The sequence below is a fragment of the Grammomys surdaster genome, unplaced genomic scaffold (genome assembly GCF_004785775.1).
Source record: "Grammomys surdaster isolate TR1022 unplaced genomic scaffold, NIH_TR_1.0 214, whole genome shotgun sequence".
NCBI lineage: Eukaryota > Metazoa > Chordata > Mammalia > Rodentia > Muridae > Grammomys > Grammomys surdaster.
In genome coordinates, this window is record NW_021604659.1 from 3,307,228 (window position 1) to 3,320,635 (window position 13,408).

The 13,408-nt window shown below is 50.0% G+C and overlaps 1 protein-coding gene across 4 annotated transcripts in view; it reads left to right on the forward strand.

The window, feature by feature from the left end:
* Positions 1–223: 223 nt before the first annotated feature.
* Fam53b (family with sequence similarity 53 member B) overlaps positions 224–13,408 on the forward strand; it is a 100,385-nt gene continuing 87,200 nt past the window's right edge. The window contains exons 1-2 of one of the 4 annotated variants that reach the window (XM_028772566.1): positions 765–795; positions 1,690–1,831. The gene's annotated coding sequence lies outside the window, so the exon portion shown is untranslated. Of the gene's footprint in view, positions 290–764; positions 796–1,015; positions 1,054–1,689; positions 1,832–13,408 lie in introns of those variants that run through there. The other 3 variants (XM_028772564.1, XM_028772565.1, XM_028772563.1) reach the window with 3 other exon arrangements.

Genomic DNA, 13,408 nt, shown 5'->3' on the forward strand with positions numbered 1-13,408 from the left:
CACGCCGGGCGCCCGGGCCGCGACGCCGCCCGCACAGCGCCACCGAGTTCACGCAGCCGCGGTCGGGCGGCCCGGCGGTGGCGGCGGGCACTGGCGGCCTGGCGGAGGTCGGTTAAAGGGACGAGTTGCAAACAGTTCAGGAAGTGACAAGTCGATTTCCTCCTCCCCGGGAGTCGCTCGGTACAAAGCGCTCGGCGCCGGCAGGAGAGCGTGCGCACGGCGGACGCGGGCGGGCAGCCCGGACGACTTGTCGAGCGCTAGCAGTGACGACCGGCGTCCGGCGCGCACAGTAAGCGACCCGGCCGGGCAACCGCGCCAGGGGGCTGGTCCGGAGCGGGGTCGGTGCGAGCTCCCCGGCGCCGGCGGGGGAAGCTGGGCTCGTGTGCGCTGCGCTCGCTCTTTCCTTCCTTAATGCTGCTGGCTTTCTTTCTCCCTGTCTCCTTGTTAGGCGACGGATTGGGTGGTTTCTGCCGGCGCCGACTCTTGCTTGCCCTGGTGCAGGCGTGAGACTTGTCAGCGCGCTGGCTGGGGAAGAGCACACCTAGCGCTGCAGAAAAGTCTGCGCTCCGCGGGCCCGGCGGACGGCCGCGGAGACGGCTGCGTCCCGAGCAGCCTTCTTTGAGGCTCAACTTGAGCCCTGACTTGTGGCAGCAGCGAAGGCGCTGAGCCCCGAAGTTCCGCATCGTTTGCAGACAACTCTTTTGTTCACGGAAGTTTACACCAGCCACCTCTGGGATGCGGGCGCTCAGGGACGACTCCAAGGCTGCCCGACTGACCCGCGCAGTGTCGATGGGGGTGAGAGGGCGCTCTGCCTCGGGAGGGGAAGCAGGCGGCGTGGTCGCAGCCAGGGCTTGAGGAGTGGGGGGTCGCCTATGCCGGCGTGGTTTTTGCACATGGCGAAGGGGGCCGTCCGTCACAGGATACTAGCCTAGTCACATTTTTTTCTTTCTGCCAATCCTTGGTTTGCGAGCCGGTGGGAGTCGGTTTCCCAGCTAGAGATTTCTCTTGATGGAACTGGGACGAAAGAGACTTGGAAACCCAGAATCTGAAGAGGTTGGTTTGAGTTGACTCAAGTGTTTTCTCGATCATCCCCCTCACACACACATACACAAGCTTCTCATTCACCACCACCCCCCAGACTAGGGGAACAGTGCTTGGGGTGTGTGGGACAAGGGACTGGAATTGCGTGGGCAGGCTTGCTCTGGACACTCGCCTTCGGACGCCCCCTGATGCCAGGCTTGTTCCTTCTGACCGCCGGGTTCATTAACACGTACTGTACTTAGTACCATGGCGAACAAAGAAAAGCTCTTTGCAGCATTTGTTGAATGGGATTCTGCCTCCTATAGGCCACACTCTTGAGTTTTCCATACGGTAGAATCAGGACTCTGGTGTTGGGAAAGGGACCCTGTCGTGGGTTGCTTTCAGGTCCTGGCCCCATTTGTGCAGCCGCTGCCGCCTCCTTACTTGTCTCGCAGGAGTTGGTGCAGATGGAGCTAGGCTGGTGGTGGTTCAACAGGAACAAATGTTTGTTAAATTATTGGACGATGGAGAAAAGGGACTGTTTTCTGTTGACTGCTTCAAGAGTTGGAATGACATTGTTTATTGGCCCAGGAAGCCAGGCAAATGTCTTGTGCTCCTTCAACATTATTAGCAGACCTCCAAATGACATGTTAGCATATGTGTTCCCAGCAGTCTCCACGCCTGCCTGGAAGGGAGAATCCCTCCTTGCTGAATCCTGGATTCTCGTTTGGAATGATGTGACTCGATTTGAGGCCCCGGGGAAAGAATGCAGTCTGCCCACTCGTGAAGCTCACGATCCTGACTGTGCCAGGTTTTGGTTTCATTTTAATTTGTTCACTTAACAGGGACTTATCTAAGTTACAGTTCTGACAGTGAGTTGAAGGTTTGTAGATTCCCCCTCCCCCCAACCCCCTATGCTGTGCGCTAGATTAGCAGAAAACTTGTTCCAGGTGATAGGCCCCTTTTAGAGAAAGAAGGTTTGAGTCATAAGGTTAGTAACTGTAGTTATAGACTCAGGGGTGTGTTGATCCAGTTTCTGGATGCTACGGTAGTCAAGAAATCTAAGAGGCTTGGGAAATGCCTACGGTTTCCTCCCAATTGTCCACATAGGGAACAAGATGCTCTTGAGACCAGTCCGAAATAGCACTGCTCAAGGACTTGAAGAGTGTGATGTACATTCATTGTAACTTCAAAGCAAGCATTCTGGAAAGGCTGGCTTTGTCATTGCTGCAGATGTGGACTTTAAGATTGTTGAAGACAGGCTAAGGTCACTGTTTTTGATTGATAATGATTCTAATCAGCCTCTCCCCTTTATTTTCAGTGTAGTAGGTATGTTAATGGAAAGTTTTAGGTAGATACTTCAGGGTCCCCATAGAGGAGCCACTCAACTGACATTTACAGGAAGCCCTTCCTGGGTGCTCGCCTGCTCTCTCCCTCTCTCTTTCTCTCTCCCTTCCCCTCTCTCCCCCCCTTCCTGCCTCCTCTCTTTCCTTCTCTATCTACCCTAACCATCCCTTCTCCCCCTCCCTCTCTTCCTCTGTCCCTCTCTCCTAACCTTTCTTTTGCCCCTTGTTAGTTGGCAGCCCCCAGCACCCCCATCCTGCCAGCTCTGTAGAAGCTGGCTTGTTTTAAGGAGTTCCTTGAACTGGTGTTTGACTCATGATGGGAGCTCAGCAAAAGCTAGCTCTCCTCCCCCTTCAGGAGCTGTGTTTAAATTCTGTCAGCAGGGGACACTGTGGAGCAATCTGGTGCCTGCAGAGCTCTTTAAAATGCACACCCTTCCCAGCCACTCCTCTTCAGCTGGCACTGAGGGTTGAGGGCTGGGTCCTCTATCCCAGCTGATGTGTCATTCAGGCATGAGACTTTCTAGGGTTAAATCATGCACAGTGTGGAAAACTTGTTTGTGCCCATGATGAGGAAAAAATACACTGAGATAAACACTCAGATCAGCACAACCACCAGCATCGTGCACACCTCTCTGATGTGTAATAAAGGAAACCTGCAGGCATACTTTGTTATGTAATATGCTGATAGGACAAGTTTTGGTTTTAGATGGAAACCAGATGTGGACAGACTCTGTTTAATTGATCCTGCGATGAGGGGAAAGGGTGTTAATAGATTAAGTAGTTTTGCAAACCCCAAAGGTGGTGTGTTTTTTGTTTTAACTTACGGGGATAACCCACTCACTCTCAGGGCTTTCTCGAGGTTATTGCCTCTCTGCTTTTGCTTTGCTGCAGCTGTCCTTTTTGTCAGACTCCTCCTCTCTCGAAAGAACCGGTTTGTTGCCAACACGAAGCACATGGCTGGGTCTGGCTGGGCTCAGCGGCGCTTAGCTCTGCTGGGCTCCGTTCCTCCTCTTCTCTCTTAGTCCAGCTGCTGCCCTGGTCTCCACACTGTGAAACAGAACGGCCCAGGGACTTGGGTGCTGCCAGAAATGCTGAGGGCTCTCCTTCTTAAACTTTGTCCCAGAGGAGCGTGTGTTCCCACTTGTTCAGTGAATACCCTTTCCCAAAACTCATGTGCTTCGTCTCCTCTGATTAATTTCTGTTTGTTTCCTGCTTAACTTTATGAAGCTTTTTTTTTTCCTATACACTCCATCACCTTTATTATTCTCCAGGGTTGAGAACGGCTTAGTAATAGCTGACCCCATTAACAGTAGCTTCATTGCTTGCTGGGATTGTGAACTTTGGAAACAAACCCGGAGGCTTAGATATGCTGATGTGCCCTGAGACTTGCTTAGAAAATTTTTGTTTTAGTACAGTTTACATTAACATGATTAATGACCACGCCGCTGAAAAGTCTATATTCAAAAGCAGTTTCCATTCCCTAGGGTTCTTCATAGGGTGAAGTAATTTTCCTTGCCAGACAACATTGTTTTAAAGGTAACTGGGTTGACTTAATGTAGACTTCTAGTGCATGTGATTTTGCATGAATGTTTGGCCTTTGTACATTTGGGTTATGATTTTGATGGTGTCTGTCTTAATCTTAAGGAACCTGGGTCAGAGAGAATCTGTCTTCTTGTCTATGAAAATGCTCTGAAGTTCTGAGCAGAAATTAATGCTTTGAGAATAAAATGGGAGAGATTTGGCTTCAGGATGTTTTGGAGGGGGTGCTGGGAGGCTGGGACCAAGGACAAAGTTGTCCCCCCACCCCTAAGTTAATGGAGACACTTGAGCTTTTCTGAAAAAGAAAAAAAAATAGAGATGTCCTTGGTTGTCCTCCCCCCACAACCCCCATGGTCGCCGTTAAATGCCAATTGATTGAGAGGGAAAGTGCTGCTGGGTGGGTCTGCAAGCAGCCTTAGGAATCCGAGAAAATAAAAACACAGTTGAAGGACTCGGCGAGATTTTGCATTTCAAAGGGTCTACCTTGTAGACTTTCACATCACGTCAGGGGTTACAGAGAAGTGTGACAGGCACCCCCACTCTTTTAGCCGGTCTCTCTCCCGCTGTGGGGGCTGGAGGGGAAGCTGCCTTTTGCTTGGGGGATGGGAGCAGTGTGGCCAGATCTTGCTAGGACATCATGGAAGGAGAGCAAACCTCGGAGGCATTCCACTGTATCACTCTCAGGCGGGTGACAGCAAATCGTGTTAGTAAACAGCCTATTTGACCCCAGGATGGGGTGGCAGGCCAACATTTGACTCTTCCTCTCTTGCTCTTTTCCCTTCTTGCACTATACAAAGAATCGGATTCTTTCCCAGTGCTGGTATAATGCTGTCTCCAAGGCTGTAGCCCAACAGATGCAGGCTGGTGTGAGACTCTCAACAAGACCCACGGAGTGTGGAAAGTACTCCTGAGTCTGGCCTCCTAGAACACTGCCAGCCCGCACTTCCACAGAGGAAACTGAGGCTCTGAGAAACCAGATACCTGGTCCAAGGCCACACAGCTGGAAAGCAGAGAAGCCAGTAGCAGCTGCTGAGTCTGGCTGGCTGAAAAGCCTGCTTTCCCCACCACCCTGCGATCAGTCTTGAGTGTCACAAGCTAGAGCACTAGGTTCTGTTTTATCTCAGAGCATACATTTTGTTTAGTCTTGTTAGCACAACAGCAAAACTTAACAAATTTTAACTGCCCGTCTCTCCGCTCTTCTCCCTGTCCTGTGCCCACCCCCCCTCCCCCTTTTTTTTTTCTTTAATTTAATTTAATTCTTGAGTTCTATCTTCTGCAGGCCCAAAAGCAGGGCCTTAGCTGGGGAAACTGAGATGTTTTGCTTGAACTTTACAAAAGACAGATTCACAAGAAAATGTAATTATTCCCAGTGACCTTCTGGGGGAAACAGGAAGTAAGTTTGGCAACTTCAGCCACCCCGTTTATTCAGATTCCATTTTTCCCACTTAAGGCTAGGCTCAAGAGGTTGTTAAAAGGGTTTCCAAAGGCATGTAGACTTTTTTTTTTTTTTAAATCTAGCTTTTTTTTTTTTTGCATTTGTAATTCAGATGTCTCAAAGTAAATTATGTTGTGGTGCTTGCCACCCCAGGTTAGTATAAGTATCATATTTTGTTTACATGTCTGAAGTAATCAGAGAACACAGTTGCACATCTTCCAGCACAGGGGAGCTGGGTTTGTCCTTGCCAGGGCTGGGCAGAGACTCCTCATCCCCAGACAGACGGTTCAGTACAGGCAGTCCAGTGTGTGGATGTGCTGTGGGGGAGTGGTCTCCAGCAAGGCCTCCTTGCTTAGGTCTCTGACCTTTCTTTCTCTAAAGAGTTTGTGTGTGCATGGGGGTCAGGGGGGTGTTAGACCTCTGTGTGCTGAATTTCTAGATGGCAGGGCAGTCGCCCTCCTGCATGGCTGTGAATTACTTATCGTAGAGGTTTCAAAAAAAAAAAAAAATCCAGTTGCCTGATTATGTCACGACTTCCAAGCATGGCTGGGGTTGGGGGATGGGGAAGGACTCAAGCACTGGTATTTCTAATGCTCCTGAGTTGATTCTGTTGGATATTCGAGACTGAGGAACAGGGTAGACCCTACCATACTTTGGTCTCTTTAGCAGGGGATTAGGGGCCTTCTCCTGCAGGAGTGGAGCAAAGCCTTTGGAATTTTCCATTGCTGCCACCGTCTCTGTGAAGAAGAATCTGAAAGGTACTCACCTCTGGGCGAGGTGCCTGCTGTGGACGTCACCCAGGTAGTTCCTGTTTCTGTTGTGGCCACCCAGTTGCTGCTCAGGGTTCTTGAGATCTCTGAGCTACCTTCCTCAGTGCAGGAGAGGGCAGGAGGCTGCCTGGACTGTGTTTTCAGAGTGGTTCTCTCAAGCAGGCTTCCTCTGGACTTTCTGGGGGTATAACATATGGTGGTTTCAGGGGAGGCAGGATGCAGTTTAGGTCCAAGGCACAGCTCAGTAATCTTTCTATAAAAATGAAGGTCAGACCTGGTTTTACCTCATAGCTCAAAGCTACTCATAGGATTACAGTGCGTAGAGTTGGCCAGTGGCCTTGGAGAAAGAGCTTCTCTGACCTCCCAGTTCAGACTGAAGGAAGAGAGCACTTTGGAAATAAGGCGACTCCTGAGATTGCCTGCACCTCCTTAGTCTTCACCCTACTGCTGTGATCTCTCCTGGGATCTCACCCCAGCCTCAGGCCGTCTGTTTTCACACAGGTCCGGGCTGACCAAATCACTGCCACTCAGAGTTCTTCAATCAATCAGCGCATATTCACTTCCTCTTGGGTGACAGAGCCGTTTTCTGCCTCTCTGCAGGCGCATGCTTACCTTAGCTGAGAGGTGGATGGATGATTCAGTGTGCTCAGCCAATACTCTAGTGTTCCTCACTGAGAGATGGGGCTGGAGGGAAAGGCCAGAAGCCAGGGCAAGATGTGCTCCATGAGAAAGGTGTTGGCCTCTAAGCCTCCAAGTCTCTGCGGCAGTGAGTGAGGTTAGTTTGGGCCTGGTACAGGGCAGGGAGAGGGCGAATTCTCCACAACAGGTTTTCCCAGGTTTATCCTGCAGATGTTGTGGGGGTCTTGCTGAGTGTCCAGCTTGGAGATGGGCAACTTATTCCATTAGTTTACTTTTTGTTCAGTGCACTGGCCCCATGGTATTGCTTAGAGGAATCTCTTGCCCTCTTAAGAAGGTGGTTGGGATTTAATCTCAGCCCTTCTATCATGCCACACCTTCCCTGTGTGCTGACCGTGTGGCCTGAAGCAGGTGTCTATGCTTCCCTGACTTCCCTCCTCTGGAATATGGTAACAGTCATCCTGGGGGTTGGGTATGCCTGGAGTCCAGTGGCCATTAGTGGCAAATGTGCCATTGGGAGGAGTGTTGGAGTACTCCTGGGCTTATCTGGTAAAGGACACAGTGCAAAGCAGGGAGGCCTTTAGCTGAGCTCTTCTGGACAGGCTTTTACTCTGACCTTAGGGCTTATGGCTTTTTCAAGGAGATGAGTTGAAATTATGCATTACAATTTAGTTTTTAGTGTGTGTTTTCCAACAAGAGTTAAAAGTAGTGAAATCTTTTAAGCATTCTCTTTAAGAAACTAAATCTGTTTACTAAAAGTGAATTCGCCTGGCTCATAGAAAATTAAATGTATATATGTATGATGGTGATGTTGCCTCAGGATCTTGGCTCCTCTCAGTTTGACCGATGTGAGTGGATTCTCTATAACCTTGGGTGTGCCTATCCAGGCAGAGGGTGAGGGGCCCATTTATCACTTCTTAGGTTTGGTGTCAGAGTTTGCAGTTGGTATCACTGGTAGGCATTCCCTCTCTGTGGGGCACCATCTCTCCCACTGGTGACAGGTCAGCACTCAGTACAGGCTGTGGTTCAGCTGGAGTGTGCTCTCCAGTTCCTCTAGAACCCCACCACCACCTGAACATGACTGCAGTGTCTTCAAGGAGCAGGAGTTTAGCTAAGCTGTGGGTGCCTGCCATGATACTAGTGTGGAAGTCAGATGGCAACTTGATCCAGTAACACAGGGCAGAGCCTGTGTGCTCACACTGTGTGTCTGCTTCTATTGATGCAGGTTGCCCACTCCCCGTGTGAGAGTGTGGATCTACATAGGCACATGTATCTATGCATATGGATGCAGAGGCCAGGGGTCAACCTAAAGTACTGTTCCTCAGGTACTGTTCATAGTTATGATTGCTTTGAAGGCATATGTGTACATATGTCTGTATATGCATACATCCGCGTGCATGCGTGCATGCATGTGTGTGTGTGTCCGTGGCCTGCCATGGTGTACATGTGGAAGTCAGAGGACAATTTCATGGAATTAGTTCTCTTTCACCTTTTTGTGTGTTCTTGTGTTCTGGACATGGAGCTGAGGGCTTTTGTGTGTTCTTGTGTTCTGGACATGGAGCTGAGGCTGGGCCGTATCACTGTCCCTGGCTTGGACATTTCTAGTCCTTCTGACCTCTGTGTCTCAGGAGTATTACGTCACTATCAGCCATAACTCAGCTTCCTGTAGGGAGGGCAGAACAGGCACAGTTTTCCGTCCCTTCCCTGTTTTTTTCTTTTTGTTTGTTTTTTCCCTGTTTGTCTGTTTTGTGAAACAGTTTTCCCTGTGCTGGCCTCACACTCTTTATGTGGCCGAGGCTGGCTTTATGGTCTTCCTATCTCAGCTTCCAGGAAGAGTACTACGATTATAGGTGTCTACCACCATACCTATCCAAGTACATACTGAATTTTTCTTCAGTACTTTTGGCAGTTTTGGGAGACATCCCTCAACAGAGGAAGGCAGACTTATGGACTTCTGGGAGGGGCTCTGGTTCTGTGCTGTGGTAGCCCCTCCCCCTTGGGAGCTGGCCTTAGTGGTCTGTCTTACTGTGTTCCTTCTTCCAACTCGGTCACTGGTTTTGTGGAAAGCACAGATCCTGCTTGTCATAGTGATGGTATAAGAGCTACTCTGAGTTTGTTGGATCTGGTAAATACCTGTCTGATATACTCTTAGGCTCCAAAGAGCTGAGAACTGAGAACCTCAAGTCCTAGCTCCACAGCATGGAGGCTTGGGTTATGGTAGTCATTGCTGTTGTTCACAGGGTTCCTATGGAGGGCCACACAGTGTGATTACTGTATGGAGGTGTGTGGACACAGGTACACAAGAGTCGCACAATTCTGTGGAAGTTGTAGGGAGGTCACTTGGAGCCAGCTAAGGGGTAGAGGGGGCATTTTACTTGAATCTTGGGGGTGAGGAGGGATATGGACAGATGAAGGCTGGAGATGAGGAACTAGCCAGGCCTGGAGAACAGTTGTCTATGCAAAAGGGACAACAGTCGCAGGAAGCCATCTCTCTGACACTCAGGATGTTGGCCACCAAGGTGACATATGTGTAGATGGGAAAGCTAAGCTGGTCAAAGCCAGGCTGGCTGCAGAGTGCCAAGGGTTGTGAACTAGGAATGTCAAGTTGATGCTTGCAGGTTTGAAGGTTTTGTGTCTGGAGAGTGGTGGCACAGGGCAATATAGGAGCAGACAGCTTGGAGGCCACTGTGTGACCTAGGAAGAATGTGGTCCACAAAGGCAAGGGGCAGGTGAGGGTCAGGAGTAAGCATCAGGTGCTTAGGTTCCACCTGATGAGTACACAGAAACTGGGCCTGCCCATATAGATATCTGTGCAACCATATAGATATGTGTACAAGCCAGAGGAGTCCATCTTCTCCAGTAGGCTCCACTAGGTGCCATCTTGTTGGTGACACAACTGACTGAGTGTCTTGCCCTTTGACCTTGGAGCAGGCCCTAGGCTATCCCTGCACCACCTGTATGACCAGAGTGTCTTGATCTAGTTTATTTTAGTCACAGGGAGCATTCAGAGGAGCACCTGGGACTTGCAGGAGCAGCTTACATTTTACCCGTTCCTGTACTGTATCGGTGCATTTCAGCCTGACATGAATTACAGAGATCTGACTCACTGTAAAACGTTCCCACCCCACCAGCACCGAGGGGAAAAAGCTTCTCATCGTGTTGATGTGATCGGAAAGAAGCTTTGCTGCCCCTTGGGCTCTGTTAAAGCATGTTCTTCGAGGGTGGGGGAGTTGCTGACACAGGACCTGGGAAGCGGCCTGCCCAGGTCACCTGATTGCTGGCGGCTGGCCTTCCTGAGCCCCATGGCCTTCAGATGCCAGCCCAAATTCCAGGCCCAGTTGATTGTGTGGCATGTGACTGGCCCAGAGGAAGAGAAGGAAGAAAAATAAGGAACCTGTGAGGAGGTGGCGACTCAGCACCCAGCTTGGCCCTTTGGGTATCTCTTCCAAGCCCTGTAGGTTTTGCTTATCAGCACTGACTCCTGAGGTGGGATTGGGCAGTGAACCTCCTGTTCATCTAATTCCCAGGAAGGCTGGCAAAGGCCTTGACCCATTCAAGGAAAGGGAGAAGACAGATTGGGCCTGGCTGAGCTTACATTGGCCCAAAGGTGAGCTGCAGTACTGCAGCAAAAGGACACTGTGGCCAGAGTAGATGAGACCCTATGTGGATCACTGGTAGGCCACAGCTGAATGGATAGGTGTGGCTTGCCTTGGGGAAATGCCTGTTCTTCCTTTTAGTTTGTATGAATCTTGGACATACTCTTGCGTGTTGTAGAAAAGACTGCAGGAAGTCACAGTTATGTGGCATGGTTCTCTGCTACGTAAGTGCGTGACCAGCAGTCTGCTCTCTTCCCCTGCAGAGCTTCCTGGCCTGCTAGCTTCCTGCTGGGCTTTGAACCAATGTGATAGGCCTGACCCAACCCAGTCCTCCCCCTGTATTTGGGAGAGAACAGCCAAGCACAGCCACTTCTGTCCAGTTTCTGGGGGACTTAAAGTTGGGAAGGGACCCGATGATATCAGTCACTGCCGGGCTTTGAGTACCCCTCAAGACAGAGGCCTAGGTTTTGGTGTTGAGCTGGGCCTGAGGAGAGGGCTGAACCCCGATGCTGCCACCTGAAAGGCTGAATGCCTATGTCTCTATGGGCCTTTGTTTAATCTGTGGGGGCAGGCCCCTTGTTGCTGCTGGTGCGAGGGTTGGATCATAGCTGGTTATGTGCTGTGTCTCTGAAGAAAGTGCTAGTCCTAGTGGTACCCACAGTAGATAGACTGAAGAGAGGAAAAAGGACAGGTACTGTGTGTGGGTGGGAACTAAAGCTCAGTCCCAAGTAGAGTAAGAAACAAGCTTTCACCCAGTTTATGTTGAAGCTGGCCTCCTCCTGTGGAAAGCTGTGTGACTCTGGAAGGCATTGCAAAGATTAGTGGCCCAGGACAGGAGAGCACGTTTCCATTTTGGAGGCCTCGTGGGAAAGTGGTGCTGTGCTCAACAGCCTGAATTCACCTGGTTCTCCAGTATGTCTAATGTCACATGATCCTGTACAGAAGAGGGTAGTAACCACGGAAGGGTGATCCTGTGGTTACTGGTGATGACATGGAGCTGAGAACAATACCTAGGGTCACTTGACACGTCAAAATCTTAAGATGTTATTGGCTCTTTCTTTTTAAAAACTTGCTTTTATTTTATGTGTATGCGTGTCTGCCTCATGTGTACCACACGTGTGACTGGTATCTGTGGAAGCTAGAAGAGGGCCTCACATCCCCTGGAATTGGAGTTACAGGTAGTTGTGAGCTGCCAGATAGGTGTTAGGAACTGAAACCCCATCCTCCTCAAGAGCAACAAGTGCCCTTAACCACTAGGCCACCTTTCCAGTCCTGACTCTGCTTCTGTGAGGTTTCCTCCACTGAAGTCCCAGATCAGTACAGATGATACAGTTGGTCAAGCAGCGCTTTGGTAGGGCCACCATCAGTTGGTGTGACTGAGAGCAAGAGAGGCTGCTCAGGAACCAGGAAACCCGGTTCCATTTGCCCTAGCCCTGCCCTTGGATTGCATTTAACCTTGAGCACTGGTTGTACTTTACTTCTCTGGCTGGAGTTTTCCTATCAGCAGACTGGGAATCCACAGTAAAGGAGTTGCAGGGCGGTATGAGTCAGATCCTTCAGGACTTGCTGCTTCCATTTAGTCCACAGGGACCTTTTTGGACCTTGTCTTGCATGGTAGATCTCAGCACTTAAAGCGGGTGGGGAGGGAGAGGTGTTGAATGTGTTACAGTTCTCTCTTTTAATCCCTTTAACCACCTTGAGAGGTGAGTGCTTTTGTTCTGGTGCGTGTGTGTGTGTGTGTGTGTGTGTGTGTGTGTGTGTTTGGGGATCCAACCCAGAGCCTTGTACGTGTGCCAGCCTGTGCTCTATTATTGAGCGATACCCCCAGTGTTATTGACACCTTTAAGAAAGTAAAGGATTTAAGGTTCAGCAAATGCCTAGGCTCATCCAGCTGGTAATAGTCCTGAGGCTTGAACTCCCAACCCTGTACTCTGGTCAGGAGTTGGCCAATTGTAGCCAGATGACAGAATCTGATCTGCTACTTGCTTTTACAAATAGAGTTATGTTGGAAGTCAGCCACACCCATTTCTAAAATTTTATTTTTATTATTTTCGGTTATGTGTAGGTATGTATGTCTATGGGTGGGTATGCTCATATGGGTGCAGCTGCCCTCAGAGGTCAGAGGGTCCCTTGGAACAGGAGTCATAGACAGATGTGAGCCAGATATGGCTGTTGGGCATCAAACTCAGGGCTCCTGGAAAAGCAGCAAGCGCTCTCAACCACAGAGCCATCACTCTAATGCCAGTCACACCCATTTCTATGGCTGCCTTCAAGTAGCTTTGCAGTTTATAGACCAGATGGTCTGTGAGGCCTAAACTATTTATTACCTGTCCTTATACAGAAAGTCCTGACCCTTGCTTTATATGATGCTCCGTACTCCAGATTGTGTTGTTCAGGCTGGTAGTCACAGGTCCCATGAAACTAAATGGAATGTGAAATCCAGTTCTTCAGAAATACTGGCCACATTCTAAGTACAGAGTGGCCACTGTCATTGCAAAGCATGGACATGCAACCTTGTCCTCTCTCTTGTTTCCTAGTGTGTGGGGAATCTACATTTTAGAGAACCAGAAGTGCAGAGGGGTTAGTCTGATAGAAGAATGGACACCAGAGCTCCTTGGCCTAAAGACACAGCATTGGACATGAGCTCATGTCCTCTGAGGGTTGGGGGAATATCTGTCTAGGCAGAGGGAACCCAGGCTGATGTGCTGCACTGCCCTCTGAGCTCTACTCTGTAAGCAGTCCATAGCCCTGACATTCTTCAGATTGTAATTCTCAGCTCAGAACTCCCCCAGGCCCTTTGGCCTGTGCGCTTGCTTGCTGGTCTCTTCAGAAATCTGCAGCCATTTCTTTCCCTGTCTTCAGAGTATGCTCTCTGCTGCTCCATCTGGACCTGCCTGGATTTACCAGTGTTTCTACTGAGCTGGGATGGGAGGGTCTCTGACCTGATGCCTTGGCTGGGTTTGCTATAGGCAAGGACTCCTTCATTCACTCAGGTCGGTGGCTCCTGGGCTAGTGGATGTCATAGAGCCTTCTGAAAATGTGTCAGTGGCAAGCACCCGAGCATTC